The sequence below is a fragment of the Lissotriton vulgaris genome, chromosome 3_1 (genome assembly GCF_964263255.1).
Source record: "Lissotriton vulgaris chromosome 3_1, aLisVul1.2, whole genome shotgun sequence".
Lineage (NCBI taxonomy): Eukaryota > Metazoa > Chordata > Amphibia > Caudata > Salamandridae > Lissotriton > Lissotriton vulgaris.
In genome coordinates this window covers 1,986,435,396-1,986,451,682 of record NC_141689.1, presented here as the reverse complement: position 1 = coordinate 1,986,451,682, position 16,287 = coordinate 1,986,435,396, and positions in this window count along the sequence as shown.

The following is a 16,287-nucleotide window of genomic DNA, read 5'->3' as shown; positions in this document are numbered from 1 at the left end:
CACATAATAGTTGCAACTGGCAACTGAACTCTGGAGGGGCCCCTCAGGAAGCACTACAGGAAATGGCTACTAATGATGAGCCTGAACTTTTGAACCTGGCAAGTAGTTTCAGTTTTGCTAAGATCGTATTTCTGCAATTTAGCACTTATTCGCGGGGCGCGAAGTTGTACTGGGAAGCCGCGAACTCACGCGAACAGTGCGAGCAGTGCGAGCAAAATCCGCTGCTCGCGGGTTTGCGGATTTTGCGGGAGATTCGCGAATCTCGCGGATTGCGGATTTCCCGAAAATCCGCAAAATCCGCGAGCGAAATGGATTTTCCGCCCATACCTACCTCATTTATGAAAAGTGACGCATCGCTGCGTGAAAAACAGCGATGCATAACTTTTCACTGCGCACTCCTTGCGACACCAATGATGTGTCATATTTAATGTATAACGCATCATGTCGCAAGGACTTACAGATACGTCAGTGTTTCTGACGTATCTGTAAGCGCAAAAGTGACGCATTGCCGGAGTGTGTCACAAAAGTGACACAACTCCAGCAATGCGTCCTTTCACATGGGGAAAGCCCCATGGGAAAGGGCCTGCGTCAGTCTTATGCCTGCTGTGAGGCAGGCGCAAGATTTTGACGCAACAGCATCCTAAAAGTGACGCAGTGAAATCTCATAGATTTCACTGCGTCACTATTACGAGGTTTTTTGCGGGGGAACGCCCCCTCTGCATACCTTATACCTGACGCAGGTATAATGTGGCGCAGGGGTTTAAAAAGTGACGCACCTACCTAGATGTGTCACTTTTTAAATATGGCGCAACAAGGCGCATATTTTACGCCACTGGTGCGTCACAAAAAGTGATGCACCGGTGGCGCAAAACTGACTCAAGGCCTCATAAATAGGGGCCACAGTGTTTTGCACTGTGTTGCATTACTCTAGATTTATCAAACCTCACAAGGCCTCAGATGGTGAGTGATGATCTTCCCTCTTACCAGCTTCTTTGACCTTTTTCAAGTCTTCAGACCCGAGGAGGGGAAGGAATGCAGATGTCATCGGAGGCTGCAACTGCAGTCATACTTGCCAGCTGTGATTATGGAGAAACACATGAGTAAGGATCCTACTGCCAGTGTGAGTTTAGCCAGATTTATGCATAGTCTCGTCCTCAAGATTACTGATGGCTAATCTCACTCAACTTCCAACTCACCTCAACCTTGTTCACATTATAGTGAGACAGCTTTTTTGCATCCACTAATGCACATGTTCCATTTCCACATTCAGATGACAAGTGTTTTCCTTTTTGTTTTCACAAAGTGATGTGTTTGGAATGGTTGCTCCAGTATACACAATGAGCTGCAGCATGGAGAGTAGATTTCAGAGGAGATGGATATATTGTCTGTATGATATTAAGAATAGAATATCACTAGTTAAGTCTGTGTCAAATCCGAACCAGGCATAGGGCTTTTCCCTTGGAGGGTGGGGGCCTTTTGTTACTCTGGCCGGTTTTGTAGTAGTGCAGAAATTTTAAAAGCACTGCAGTGTTCCATGTATATCCAACAGTTTTCAACCAACAACAAAAGTGCCATGATAACTTTGGGGATAAATGTACCCACCAGGGAGAGATTGGAATTTTATCTAGTGGCAGCTTTAACTCATCTAAGGTAGCGCAGAGGTTTGATAGGCCTGCTGCAAAGAGTGTGTACTATGCAGATCATAGAACAGTTTTCTATGTGCATAGGTCAGTGGGTTACTGCTTTTATCACAGAGATCCCTTTGTTACTGTTCAGTTCATGAATTGCAATCGTAATTTAGGTTAAAAAGTTTTTCCCAGGTTTTTTATTGTACCAATGTTGCTAAAAAAGGGCTTGTTTTGGGTAAAACAAATTCTTATTATTAAAGTTAACCTTACTCACTTGTTACATTCTGAGTTTGTGCTTCCCCTGCCAGTATGCATGACATGTGATTCCTACATCTTGTGGTTCCCTTTGTCTTCTGTACCTTTTTTATTCACTGATTTACTCAAGTATGATTCATTGTTGCTGTATTTATGTGTGTGTGTTGCAAAATGCTCCAACACCCTACACGGGTATGAGAAGCACTATAAAACAAATGAAACACATGTGAGAGACGAGAGGCACTGTTAGAGGGTTATAGTGAGAGAATCATTGAACCTCCTGAGGTTCCGTGACGATTTGAACCCGTGTTTTCAATATTGTTGGAAATACATAATATTGGTATCAGCGAACCGCAAATGATCCATTTAGCATATCCTGGTGTTTTCGCTACGCTACGAGCAAGAGCACTCCTTTTATAAACACATTTCTGATCTACCCACGGCATCCATCTTAAATCATGGCCGCCATTTTGTGTTTCTTGCCCTCACATTAGCAATAACCTCTGATCACTTCATTTCGATTAAGGACACGTAGCCTTAGCCGGAGATTCACCTCTTACATGACACGTGCACCTTAAACCAGATCACGCTGTAGCTGCATGACTCGACAAAGGCTGCCTCCTCTGCCCAGGGCCAGTCCTGCTAAACTGGTCTTCGTGTCCATTGTCCTGATCACGATTAGGCGGCCGAAGCCGGTAGCCTTGCCCATTTACAACCCACAAACATCCCTTATCCCGCTTTTCTATCTTCTGCACCTGGCTCTGCTCCTTTCCTTCTGGGCCTTTATTGGGGGAGGTCACGAAATTTACGATGAGGCGGTCCGGGTCCTGAATGAAAAGTTGACATAAGATTATGATGGAAAAGTGGGAACCCCTCGTTCGTAATGTTTTGACATCAGATATTGTCGACGATTCCTGTGTACGCCAAATATTTATTGTTTATGACACAAAGGTTTGGGAATGTACTAACATGTGAAGAATTCGCCTAAAGGCCAAAATTTAGTATATAAGGAGCAACCCTCTTTGTACAAATCGAACAGGCTCCTGGTTACTGCCCATGCGTAGTTTCTGTGACTTCTGTGTCCCTGCAGTAATAAACCTTTGGTCTTTGACGCCACCATCGAGAAGCCCGTGTTTCTGTTCATTTGTGCACCAAGGCAGGTGGAACTCCGGGGTCTTTGGGTGTTGTTCCCTGACACCTCTGGACGGAACCAAAAAGTCCAGAACTCCAATTGGCGCCCAACGTGGGGCGACGTCATTCGGTACCGGTCCAAAAGCCTGAAGAGTTCGAGAAGCTTCGTGTGAAGATTCCTGAGGGAGGCGCCCCACTTCATCGATCCCGGCATATCGCAAAAGTGGCCCGACGTTCTCTTCCACGAGGGTTCCCGTTCAGGACGGCTGCAGTGGGCCGTTGCCTTGACCGTCGCCCTGTCTTGGACCCGAGGTGCAGTCCTTAGTACAGCGAAACGTGACGGGTTTCTCCGTGGTGACGTCTTCAGTGCCTCAGTTAAGTATTTAGTGGTTGCTAGCTGGTTACTTCGTGAGGGTTGTTAAAATCCTTTTTGGTTCTTGGTTTAGTTTGGTTTCGTAAGATTATCACTGGTTGTTCTGGTTACGATAATCTATTTGGTTTAGTTTGGGTATCGATACATCAGTTCGTTTTGGTAGGCCTAAGTTCTTGTTCGTGTTTTGTTTGTTTTGTGTTCCGGATTGAAAAATGGTAAGTCGGAGAAACTGTATGTTGTCATGTTTCGGTTGCAACAGTGACTCACGATTGGAGGACTCATGTCTGGTTCCTCCGATTGGGACTCCCCTGTATGACTTGTATTGTAAATATGGTGTGGGTCCTATATCTTATAATGAGGTGTGGGTCCGATACACTGAGAAGGATGGTGTCCTTAGTTGGCCACTGCATGGTAGTTTTGAACCCGAAATTCTCGACAATTTAGAAGCGAAATTGTTTAGGAAGAAAGCCCGGCCGGCAATGTTTGATTCTTTCCGTTACTGGCGAAAAGAATCCAAACAGAGAGAAATGAAAAGGTTAAAGAAAGAACAAAAAGAACAAGAAGAGTTGACTCTGGAGCAAGCGGCTAAGCAGCTGCAAGTTAACGAGTCAGAGAAAGCCATAGAGGTGGCCATTAGAGAGCACAATTTAGCGATTGACAAGTGCTATCCTGCCTTGCCATCGAAAACAGCTAAGATACTGGAGGATTCCGAAAACGATCCTCTGCTATCTTATTTGTTACGGTCACCTCCACCGTATGCACAAGGTGCTACGGCTCCACCTTTACCGAATGTACAATTGCCGGTTGCTGGACAACCTGGTGTTCCTGCTCCTGTCCCTCAGAATCAGGTTCCTGTACCTCCTGTGGTCAATGTAAATGTTCCTACGGCTCCTCCTCCTCCTGGATTGCCGACTTCTACACCTGTATCTGTCTCGCTTACACCTACTGTTCCACAAACTATCTTCCTCGATACTTCTACTGTTCCATTATCTGTTCCTACCTCTACTGTGTTCTCTGCATCTGCGAGTATGTTGACTCCACTTTCTGTTCGTCGGAGAATCACTGATTCTGTGTCTAACATGCTGTCCCCTTTCTATAAAACCCTAATCAAGACTCCTACTTCCGACTCTGTTCAGAGACGTAGTCAGCTTCCGAGTACTGAGGAACGGGGAATTTTAGATTCCATGGCTCTCAGATGGATTTCGAAGAGTAGGAGATATAGTACGAGAGATGTGCTAGACACGTTTATGCAGTGGAAAGAACCAACGCAACGGTATGTCTTTGACGAGATGTGCTCGTTGTTACGTGAGGAGATAGAAGAAGACGATGTTGAATCAAATTTAGAAGACTTAATTAAGGTTCAGAAAGAGTTTGCTGCAGGAATGATAGTGGGTGATAATATAGAAGAAGCGATGGAACTGATTTTAAGTTATAGGAATGATCCATCACTTCGTTCACCAAGAGATTTAGAGAAAAGCAAGACGAAATTAAGTCGCCAATATCCAATGAGGGAGGTTCCTCCTATTTGGCGCGAAGCTGTGCAAGCCGATCAAAATAATGGTATTGTAGCCGCTCCGGCCCAATTTCAAAGAGTGTGGATACACATTCCGTGGAAGCGAGCTGAAGTATTAGCAGTGAAACAGGCCTTGCCAGATCCGCGTAAGAATCCTGCTGGATACTATAAGGAATTAACACAGACAGTTGAGGCTTGTATAATGAACTTAGCAGATATTGATATGTTATTTGGCAATGTAGTTCCGCAACCAGTGTGGGCTAAAATTCGTAGAGAGGATCATCAAGTTGCCTTAGGTGGTGACTGGGCAGCTATCACTGCAGCGGATGGTCAGCAAGTAGGTTGTGCAAAACCCGAACCCCTAATTGCTAACCTTCCAGGTAGAATAATTGATCTAATGAAGACTCTGATGCCCGCATTGCGTGTTAATTGGGACAAGTTATCAGCATGCAGGCAGAAGAAAGACGAAAGTGTCTCCGACTTCTTCACGAGGTTCGAAGAGACTTTTGTAGATCATAGTGGTCAGGATATGAGCACAGAAGGAGGACAAAGACTGTTTGTCGATAAATTTGTGCATAATTTGTTACCTGAATTATGCAATAAATTAAAGGATTCAGAGAGTGCGTGGGCTGTATCCACAACTGCGCAAATACTTGCGACTGCACAGTACTACGAAAACAGGGATAAAGAGGAAAAGGAGAAATCAGAGAAGAAAACGAAGGATTTAAAGACTAAAGTTCTTTTGCAGCAGGCGTATCCGCCTCGCACGAATCAGACTAATACGCAACAAGGGTCATATCAAAGGACAGATTATAGTACATCGAGACCTCAATATCAGTGGAACCAGTGTGCGTACTGTAAGAAAGAGGGTCACTACAAAAATGAATGTCCAATCTTAGCGCAAAATAATGCAGCAGCAGCTCAGAGAGGTCGTGGTGGTTTTGTGCAAAATTCTAGAGGTCGAGGACGAGGTGCTATGCCTCCACAAACGAATGATCGTCCTTCAAATCACTTTGATCAACGAAATGGACAGTCTACTCAGCAAAATAGATCTCAACAATATCTTGTTGAAGACTATTGTGAAGTAGATGAGGGATTTCAGCAAAATGGGTACTAGGACAGCCATGGACAGAGAGAGGGAGTAGTATCAGTTCCAGTGGATCAGAGTGGGCCTTATGTCGCAGTAGCAACATCAGGTGTAGTCGAACCGTTTCTGTTGGATACTGGTGCCGCAAAAAGTTCTATCATTCATGCGAAACTCCCTGGCGCACCTTTGTCCGGCTCAACAAATGTTTCTGTAGGTTTTTCAGGCGCCCCTGTTTACAACCGATATCTGGTCCTTTGTCTATTTCTGTTGGACCGTGTCACTTGAAAGCACCTCTGATTTTGACGACAGGTTGTAATGAAAATCTTCTTGGTTTAGATTTGTTAAAACGACTATATGCGACATTGTACTGTTCTCCGGAAGGAGTACAGCTTACGTTGGGTAAAAATATCACTTCTCCGATGTACTTGTCAATGGATGCACTCCCGCCAGAGCTGCGTTCACTCCCTGATTCTCTTTGGGCGACTGGTCCTAATGATGTAGGCCTTTTAGAAATACCACCATATGTAGTTACTTTAAAAGCGAATGTAAAATTTCCAAGAATTCCTCAATACAAAATATCTAGTGAAGGTGAGCGTGCACTTTTATTGATTGTGCAAGATTTGATTAAGAAAGGTGTGGTTGAAGAAACGAGAGGAAATGTCTGTAACAGTCCTGTACTACCGATTTTGAAACGAACTGATCCTACAAAGCCTCCAGTTTATAGGTTTGTTATCGACCTTAGAGAAGTCAATAAGATTGTAGTCCCGCAGTTTCCTGTAGTCCCAGACATTACTGCCTTGTTAACACTGATTCCTGCTACAGCCACTTGGTTCTCAGTCATCGACTTGAAAAATGCCTTTTTCAGCATTCCGATAGCCGAGGAAAGCAGAGATATTTTCGGCTTCTGTCTAGGAGGTTGAAGTTTCAGATTTAAACGCGCTCCACAAGGCTATTGTGAGAGCCCATCCATTTACAGTCAAGCACTAAAAAGCCAGTTAGATTCCTTTGTCCTTCCTCCAGGTTCTGCTCTAGTACAGTATGTAGACGATCTTCTAGTGGCTGCCGATGACAAGGAAACTTGCAAAGCAGCTACAATTTCGTTATTGCATCATTTGTCTAATTTGAATCACAAGGTGTCACCTTCGAAAATGCAATACTGCTGCCAAGAAGTGACCTACCTAGGTCATCTCTTGTCAAAGGAGGGAAGGAAGTTGACCCCAGAGAGAATAAAAGCAATTACGCAAATGAGTGTTCCAAGCACACAGAGAGAAGTACGTGCCTTCCTAGGTATTACCTCTTACTGTAGGCAGTGGATCCCAAATTTTTCTCTTTTAGCAAAACCGTTGGTAGCTTTGACTGGGAAAAATGTTCCGAGTCCGGTGCCATGGTCTGATGAATGTCAAGAAAGTTTTTCTGAATTACGAAAAGCATTGTGTTCAGCTCCTGTATTGGGTACACCTGATTACAGTAAGCCATTCCTGCTCTATGTTCATGAGAGAGAAGGTTGCGCGTTGAGTGTTCTGACACAGAAGTTTGGTGACAAACAACGCCCTTGCGCGTATTTTTCATCAACATTAGATCCGGTAGCTAGAGCGTTGCCTAGTTGTTTGAGAGCTTCAGCGGCAGCTGCGGCTTCCATTCGACAATCTGCTGGTTTGGTGATGAACAACATGCTAGTGGTCATGGTTCCTCATGCGGTGGATACACTCATGAATCGAACGAAGACACAACACCTTACCAGTGCGAGACTATCTGGTTACGAGCTGACATTACTAGCGAGTCATATTCAGATCAAAAGATGTAATGTATTGAATCCAGCAACACTGTTGCCGACTGATCAAGAGTCGAGTGATTCCGAACCACATGATTGTTGTTTTAGAACGGAGGAAGAGACAAAAGGACGCATTGACTTAAAGGATACTCCGTTATCCGATCCAGATGGTACGCTGTATGTGGACGGGTCATGTTTTAAATTGGAGAATGGTGATGTGACCGCTGCTTACGCAGTAACGACTTTGAAGACGATTGTGGAGACTGCAAGAGTGAGTCAGAATTCTGCCCAAGCTGCAGAATTAATAGCTCTAACAAGAGCGTGTGTTTTAGCTAAGGGAAAGAGAGTGAATGTCTTTACAGATAGTCAGTACGCATTTGGCGTGGCCCATAGTTTTGGCCGTTTGTGGAGAGAAAGAGGTTTCATTACGTCCCATGGGACTAAGATCCAACATGGTCAGCTAGTTAACGACTTGTTGGAATCTCTAACCTTGCCGACTGAAGTTGCGATTGTAAAATGCAGTGCTCATAAAGCAATCACGGATGATGTTGGTCATGGGAATGCTTTTGCTGATGAAATTGCTAAACAGACAGCTAGAGACACGATGAGCAGAATGTATGTTGCTACGTCTGCAAGATGGATCGCTGAGTCTGGAATGTGTGAGGATACTATGGAAAGTGTGAAAGAGATTCAGAAAGAAGCAACTGAGGAGGAAAAACGTGTATGGAAAGAAAGTACGGGCAAATAAGATTCGAATGGATGTTGGATTGATTTGACAGAACAGCAGCGATGGATGTTGCCTGACGCGTATGTGCTTGCAGTGGTGACAATGGCGCATGGAGTAGCGCATATAAGTTCTAAAGGAATCTGTAAGATGTTGGCTCCGGTCTGGAAGAATGATGGGATCAGTAAGTGTGCAGAGAGAGTGGTGAAAAATTGTATGGTATGCCTGATGCATAATCCTGGCAAGGGAACTCCAACTCCAGCTGGTCACTTCGCTCCTCCTTCCTGCCCCTTTGAAGTGATTCAGTTAGACTTCATTCACATGGATCGCTGTAATAATTTGAAATATGTCCTGGTGGTAGTTTGTGCTTTTTCCAGGTGGATCGAAGCATATCCACTAAAGGACAATGCTGCCCTATCAACTGCCAAGATTCTTCTCAAAGAATATTTCCCTAGGTATGGAATGCCACGGATTGTATGGTCAGATAACGGAAGTGAGTTTATAGGGAAAGTTATGCAGAGTGTGTGTGCCGGCCTAGGTCTGAAACAAAAGTTCCACAGTGCGAACCATCCCCAGTCTGCTGGTTTAGTGGAGGGTTACAATGGTACCCTTAAGCTGAAACTAGCTAAAATACAAGCATCCACAGGTTTGGCCTGGCCAGACGCACTTCCTTTGGCTTTGTTATCAACGAGAGCAACTGTACATTCTAGAGTGGGGCTTAGCCCCTACGAAATCGTTTTTGGCCGCCCGGCAAATATTTGGGGTGTGCCGAGGCCTAAAGAGTTTTGTTCTCTAGAATATCCTATGTTGATAGACTACCTTTACGACTTGACTGCTAAATTGAGTCTTATTCACCAACAGGTTTTCGATGCTTTGCCAAAGCCTCCGGAGAGTCCAGGGCATCAGCTGAAACCAGGAGATTTTGTGGTTATCAGAAATTTCGCGAGGACGAAGAACCTTCAGCTGAGATTCGTCGGCCCCTTTCAAGTCCTACTTGCAACGAGAACAGCAGTTCGTGTGGCTGGACGCAAGCATTGGGTGCATGCATCCCATGTAAAGCGTGTACCTTTGCCACTTCCTTACGACGACTGGGTGAAGAAGGGAATTGGTTCCTCCGAATTTGAAAGCACGCCAAAATTCATCCCTTTCAGCGATGCCGAATTGATCACTGACACTCCAAGCTCTGACTCTCCTTCAGAAAAGACTCTTTTGAACACTGAACATTTGTCCCCTGCATCAGAAAGAACTCTGTCATCTGCGAACTTGAACACTGCAACAGCTACCAGTGAAACGCTATTTGCTGATCAGACAGTACCTGCGAAGCAAAGATATAACTTACGAAACCGTAAAATGGACAAATAAAGCAGGCAACTGCCTATTGTGATATTTTGAAATTTTGAACTTTTGCCTTCAGCCAGGAAGTTTGCTATTGTTTTATTGTTTTTAAAATTGCCTTGCCGTCTGGGTAGCCGTAGGGTCGTGGCTGTGTGCCTAGTTGAATTTGCAGGGGTCTGACACAAGGTCGATCTTTCTGTTGGTTCTGGGAACTCCCAGGGCTGATAGAGGCATTTTCATTTACGTACACATCATCAGTGGTCGCGAGCGGATTGTAGAAGATGGAGCTTCCTGCGCTGCAACGAGAAAATGTGATTTATGTTCGCAGAAACAGACTTTATAGAATCCTTCACAGCAAATGCTTTTTGATGCAATGCGCCATTACATTCATGATTGTTTTGATAACGTTGGTGGGTGGAATCGTCTTCAGTATAAATTTGATTTTTGTGCCAGTTACTACAGTACCTCCCCTTGATTCTGCTACTTCTACTGTTTCTTCTATTCACTCTTTTCATTCGTTTCCCGAACATGAGCAAGCCCGACGCTCAGAGTTCATTAACAACACTTTTGTACAGCTCTTGCACCAACACCAACTGGTAGTTAACACTACAGACTGCTGGGTGTGTGGCTTGATACCCCACACTATGGATAAAGGTATTCCTTATCTGGTTTTGCCTTTCAGCTACAATGGATCATTTCAGGCCCTTCAAACCATCTTTGCTTATGCCCTTGAAACCTATCCTCCACGTCCACCACGTTCCACTAAATATAACTCTGCCAACAAAGCTTTAGTCCAGGGAATTATGGACATGATCAAGGACGTCAATAATACTCCATCATACCCTAGAGACGAATTGCGAGTGTATTTAAGTTGGAATACTTCAGAGTATCGCCTTAGTTTAGGAGAAAGCAAGCGTAAAAGCTCAACTCCAATCTGGGTCGTACCTCACCGAGGTCAGGTCTGTTTGCAAGGTAATGGGAGAAATCCGAGAGCTCAGCTAGGGAGGAGTGAGTGCGTAGAGACTTATGTGTTTCCGGCTAACTCTTCCCCTGCCTTTCTTACTGCTAGGGGTACCTACTTCATCTGTCGAGATAGAGCTTATACATGGTTGCCTGCTGACTTTTCAGGATCATGCTATATTGCTCGATTGTTGCCTCCGACATACACTGCCTCATCTGATTACCACAGAACCAGAGTAGCGAGAGGTGTCTTCAGCAAGGAAGATACTGCTGGTCAGGAAGCTGGAGACTTCTTCAAAGGCTTCCTTCCGTTCTGGGGGCCTATGGCCAATAGTAGAAACATACGTCAGCTAACACGGGTAGTTGAATCTACTATTACCGAAACTGCTGGTGCCCTTAGCAATTTGACAGCTGAGCTTCAGGCGGATAGACTCATGACGTTGCAGAACCGTATGGTTCTAGACGTTATCCTTGCAGATCGAGGTGGGGTATGCAGAATGATCCAATCGAGCTGCTGTGTCTTTATTCCTAATAATGCTCCAACAGTCTATGAGGCGATCTCTAAGCTACACAAGATTTCCGACTCTATTCACGTAGACAAGGGAAACTGGTCCTTCATGGAGTGGTTTTGGACTCTGATCTCAGCATGGGGATGGAAGGTTCTAATGGTCATTGGTGTCATCTTAGTATTCCTGTTCTCATGTTGCCTGATTATCCAGTGTGGTCCTGCTCTGTGTAGTCTTTGTGCTGCAACTTGTTTTAGGAAACCACCTGCGTTTGGAGAAAAGGCACGAGAAAGGATGATGATACAACAACATGTCACTGACCTGATGAGCATAGAATTAGACTCCGACATAGACTGAGTAATTGCCTATGTAAGGGCAAAAGGAGGGTCTGAGGTTCCGTGACGATTTGAACCCGTGTTTTCAATATTGTCGGAAATACATAATATTGGTATCAGCGAACCGCAAATGATCCATTTAGCATATCCTGGTGTTTTCGCTACGCTACGAGCAAGAGCACTCCTTTTATAAACACATTTCTGATCTACCCACGGCATCCATCTTAAATCATGGCCGCCATACATACGCAATAACCTCTGATCACTTCATTTCGATTAAGGACACGTAGCCTTAGCCGGAGATTCACCTCTTACATGACACGTGCACCTTAAACCAGATCACGCTGTAGCTGCATGACTCGACAAAGGCTGCCTCCTCTGCCCAGGGCCAGTCCTGCTAAACTGGTCTTCGTGTCCATTGTCCTGATCACGATTAGGCGGCCGAAGCCGGTAGCCTTGCCCATTTACAACCCACAAACATCCCTTATCCCGCTTTTCTATCTTCTGCACCTGGCTCTGGTCCTTTCCTTCTGGGCCTTTATTAGGGGAGGTAACGAAATTTACGATGAGGCGGTCCGGGTCCTGAATGAAAAGTTGACATAAGATTATGATGGAAAAGTGGGAACCCCTCGTTCGTAATGTTTTGACATCAGATATTGTCGACGATTCCTGTGTACGCCAAATATTTATTGTTTATGACACAAAGGTTTGGGAATGTACTAACATGTGAAGAATTCGCCTAAAGGCCAAAATTTAGTATATAAGGAGCAACCCTCTTTGTACAAATCGAACAGGCTCCTGGTTACTGCCCATGCGTAGTTTCTGTGACTTCTGTGTCCCTGCAGTAATAAACCTTTGGTCTTTGACGCCACCATCGAGAAGCCCGTGTTTCTGTTCATTTGTGCACCAAGGCAGGTGGAACTCCGGGGTCTTTGGGTGTTGTTCCCTGACACCTCTAGACGGAACCAAAAAGTCCAGAACTCCACTCCCCAATAAAGATTGCCATATCCTGGTGCACTGTAAAGTCATTATTTACTATGCTTTAAAAACGAATGCAATTCAATATATAGTGAAAAATGTTTGTAGAATGTACCATTTTCCCCAACTTTTCTGGGGATGAGAACCCCTCCCCCAAGCTCGAACCTTGTAGTGGTCAGGCTCACTCGCCTGGTAAGTATGGAGGGTGGTGTGACAAAAATTTGCCAGGGCTACTTTGGATTCAGTTGAATAACTACAGATGAAGACGAGGAGGAACTCTAATTTGGGATGACGAAGATGATGGTTGTGGACATACATCTACATCTTTAAAGTTCTCAAGACTAAAGGCTAGCTCAGTGATATTGTTAGAAAATGTAGAATACAAAGAATGATGGGACAAGAAGAGATCCTTGGGGTATCTATGGAGGAGCAGGACAAGTTTAGAGTAGAATTATAAAATGGGATCATTTGATAGTGGTTCGAGTTATCCAATATCATCAGCCTCAAAATAAACTAATCTTCATGACAGAGTATTTCTTTTGCGGCATAGAGGACATACTGATATGGAGCAACATCTTCATCTACTGTCACATATACTTCATCTAAGAGTTATATATTGACAGATTTTATAGTGATTGATGTTATCCAAGATGTATAGGGTACTGTAAAAGATTGGAAGTATGGCCATATTCGAGTTTTAAGTAGTCAAGGTCATTATCCCACCTTTGATGAAGTATTCACTAGCACCAGTGTAAAACATCCTCTCTCTTGTATTCAACCCAGAAAGTTCAGAGAACACTGTTGCGATTTCACAGTCATGTACATCATGTATAGTGAGATATTGTGGTGTTGGTTGAGTGGGGTGTGAGCCCTGGTCTAGCACCAGTCACAATCCTGGTTATGGTGTGGTACAAGCCCACCATAAATTAACCTGTGCTCAACCCAATAGCAGCTTGTCACAGTGCAGTCAGGCGTAACTTAGAGTGAAAGTGTAAAAAGCTTTGTGCAACACTTCCAACAGTAATAAAGTGAAAAGCCACCCCACTAAAAGTATCCCACACTTAGTTAGAAAAACAGAGCAAAATGTATTAAATAAAATAAGACAAAAAGGATACAATTCCAATTAGAAGAACCAAGTATATTCAATTTTAAAGGTTTCAGTCAAATTTAGATATATAGTTGCACCGGATCTGGACAAAGTCACAAGTTCTGGCTGACCAAAATGGAGCATGGGCTGGCTACAGGGACTCAGTTAGGTCAGCTGAACTAAGTATCTTCAATCCTGGTTTGTGATGTGTTGTGAGGATCTGTGTCAAAGATGCATCATGCAGCCAAAGAGATTAATCTGTTCCGAGATGCAGAGAAGCTGCTATGTGAAGACTGTGTCATTGTCAATGATCTTGTTGACGGGTCTTGTGGCTGCGGCGTCCCACAGGGATCCTCCCTCAGCCCGACGCTGTTCAATATCTACATGGCTCCACTCGCCCACATCGCTCGACAACATAGCCTTAACATCATCTCCTACGCCGACGACACCCAGCTGATCATATCCCTCACCGAAGAACCCCACACCGCGAAAGCCAACCTCCACTGAGGAATGAAGGCTGACGCCGACTGGATGAAGGACAGCAGACTGAAGCTGAATTCAGACAAAACGGAGGTCCTCATCCTCGGACCCACCCCATCAGCCTGGGACGACTCCTGGTGGCCCACGTCGCTAGGCACACCACCGGAACCCACCGACCACGCACGGAACCTGGGCTTCATCCTCGACTCCTCCCTCTCCATGACCAAGCAAGTCAACGCCGTCTCTGCATTCTGCTTCAACACCATCCGAATGCTCCACAGGATCTTCAAGTGGATCCCTCCCGACACAAGAAAAACAGTCACCCAGGCCCTCATCACCAACAGAATTGACTACTGAAACGCCCTCTACTCAGGAACAACATCCAGGCTCCTGAGACGACTACAACGAATCCAGAACGCCTCGGCGCGACTGATCCTCGACGTCCCCCGACACAGTCACATCACACCCCGCCTGAGAGGCCTGCACTGGCTCCCAGTCAACAAGAGAATCACCTTCAAGCTCCTCATCCATGCACACGGGGCGCCACACAACACCTAACCATCATACCTCAACAACCGACTCAGCTTCCACACCCCCACCCGCAACCTCCGCTCCACCACCCTCGCCCTCGCCACAGTCCCTCGTATCCGAAAAACAACCGCTGGCGGCAGATCCTTCTCTTACCTCGCCGCCAAGACCTGGAACAATCTCCCTACCAGCCTACGACAGACTCAGGACCTGCTGGCCTTCAGAAGACTTCTCAAGACCTGGCTCTTCGATCAGTAGCAGCCCCCCAGCGCCTTGAGACCCTCACAGGTATGTAGCGCGCTTTATAAATGCTTGATTGATTGATTGATTGATGCAAAGTCTGGCTTTGAGTATGTGGCATTAAATGGAGGTTACAAAGGCGTTGCGGGTTGCTCCGGCAATGTAGGTCTTTGTGACATGTCCAATCGACAAAGCAGAGGAGATGCTTCAGTTCGTCTCCTGAATCCACAGCTCACTCCAAGGGTCCAAGGCTCAAGTGGGAAAAATGACTGGAAAGACTCACAGATGCCAGAGTCTGGGTGTAGATGAAAGGTTGTTAGAAGCTTGTTGTGTCCCTGAAGCTTCAGATCAGGAGGCCAGCCAACTAGCCCTTGGAGCCACTCTGGGATCTGGGTAAAACATATCCATTTCTTCTCACGCAGGCAAAAGGGCAGCAGTTCAGCACAGTAGGGCAGCAGTTCCTTTAGATTAGAAGTCGAGCAGAGCGGCAGTCCTTTCAGCAGCACAGCTGTCTTTTTCCTGGCAGAGTATTCACAGTCCCAGAAGTGTACTGAAATGGTGGTAGCTGATGTCCAGTATTTATACACTGTTGTGCCTTTGTAGTGGTGAACAGTTTATAGAAGCTTGCCTTTGAAGTGCCCATGTGCCATACCTTCCCTGCCCTGACCTCAAGGTAACTAAAGGCGGTATGAAGTCTTTTGTGTGGAGACAAGACACAGCCTATTCAGGTGTAAGTGGAGTTGAGCCTGCTCCTCACTCCCATCCTGCCAGTGATTGCCCATCTTGTAACACCTAAGCTCCCCTTTCTAGGAGGAATACACAAAGCTCAACTGTCACCCTCTTATAGATTTGTGACCCATAGACAGGCTTCAGGCACCAAGCGGAAAATGCAAGAAAATGTCAACAATCTAACCGTGCACAAACAAACATTGCTAATACTGACTAATCCTTCTCACAGCCTCAGTTTTTTTCATGTTCACTATAATCAATAAAAGTGGTCACCATTTATTATCAACAATCATATAAATGAGTTTGTTATTCATCACACACAGACGTATAATACAAAACAAGTCATGGATGTATCCCCTCCCACCTACATTATTTATACACAGTGAATACAATAACATATTGCAAACACACACCTTCAAAAACGAAATACACAAACAAAATAAACAACAGTCAATCAGTTATGATTTTTCAACAAACAAACAATATAAAAGGTTTAACATCTAAAAAAAAGGAGGATTGACCCATCAGTTACCCTCTGAAATTCACAGTTGTATACAGTAAACACCTTTGAGTTTGGCTTTGGCTAAGTGGGGCTTGAAGGTCGTAGAGGAACATTATTCACCTAGA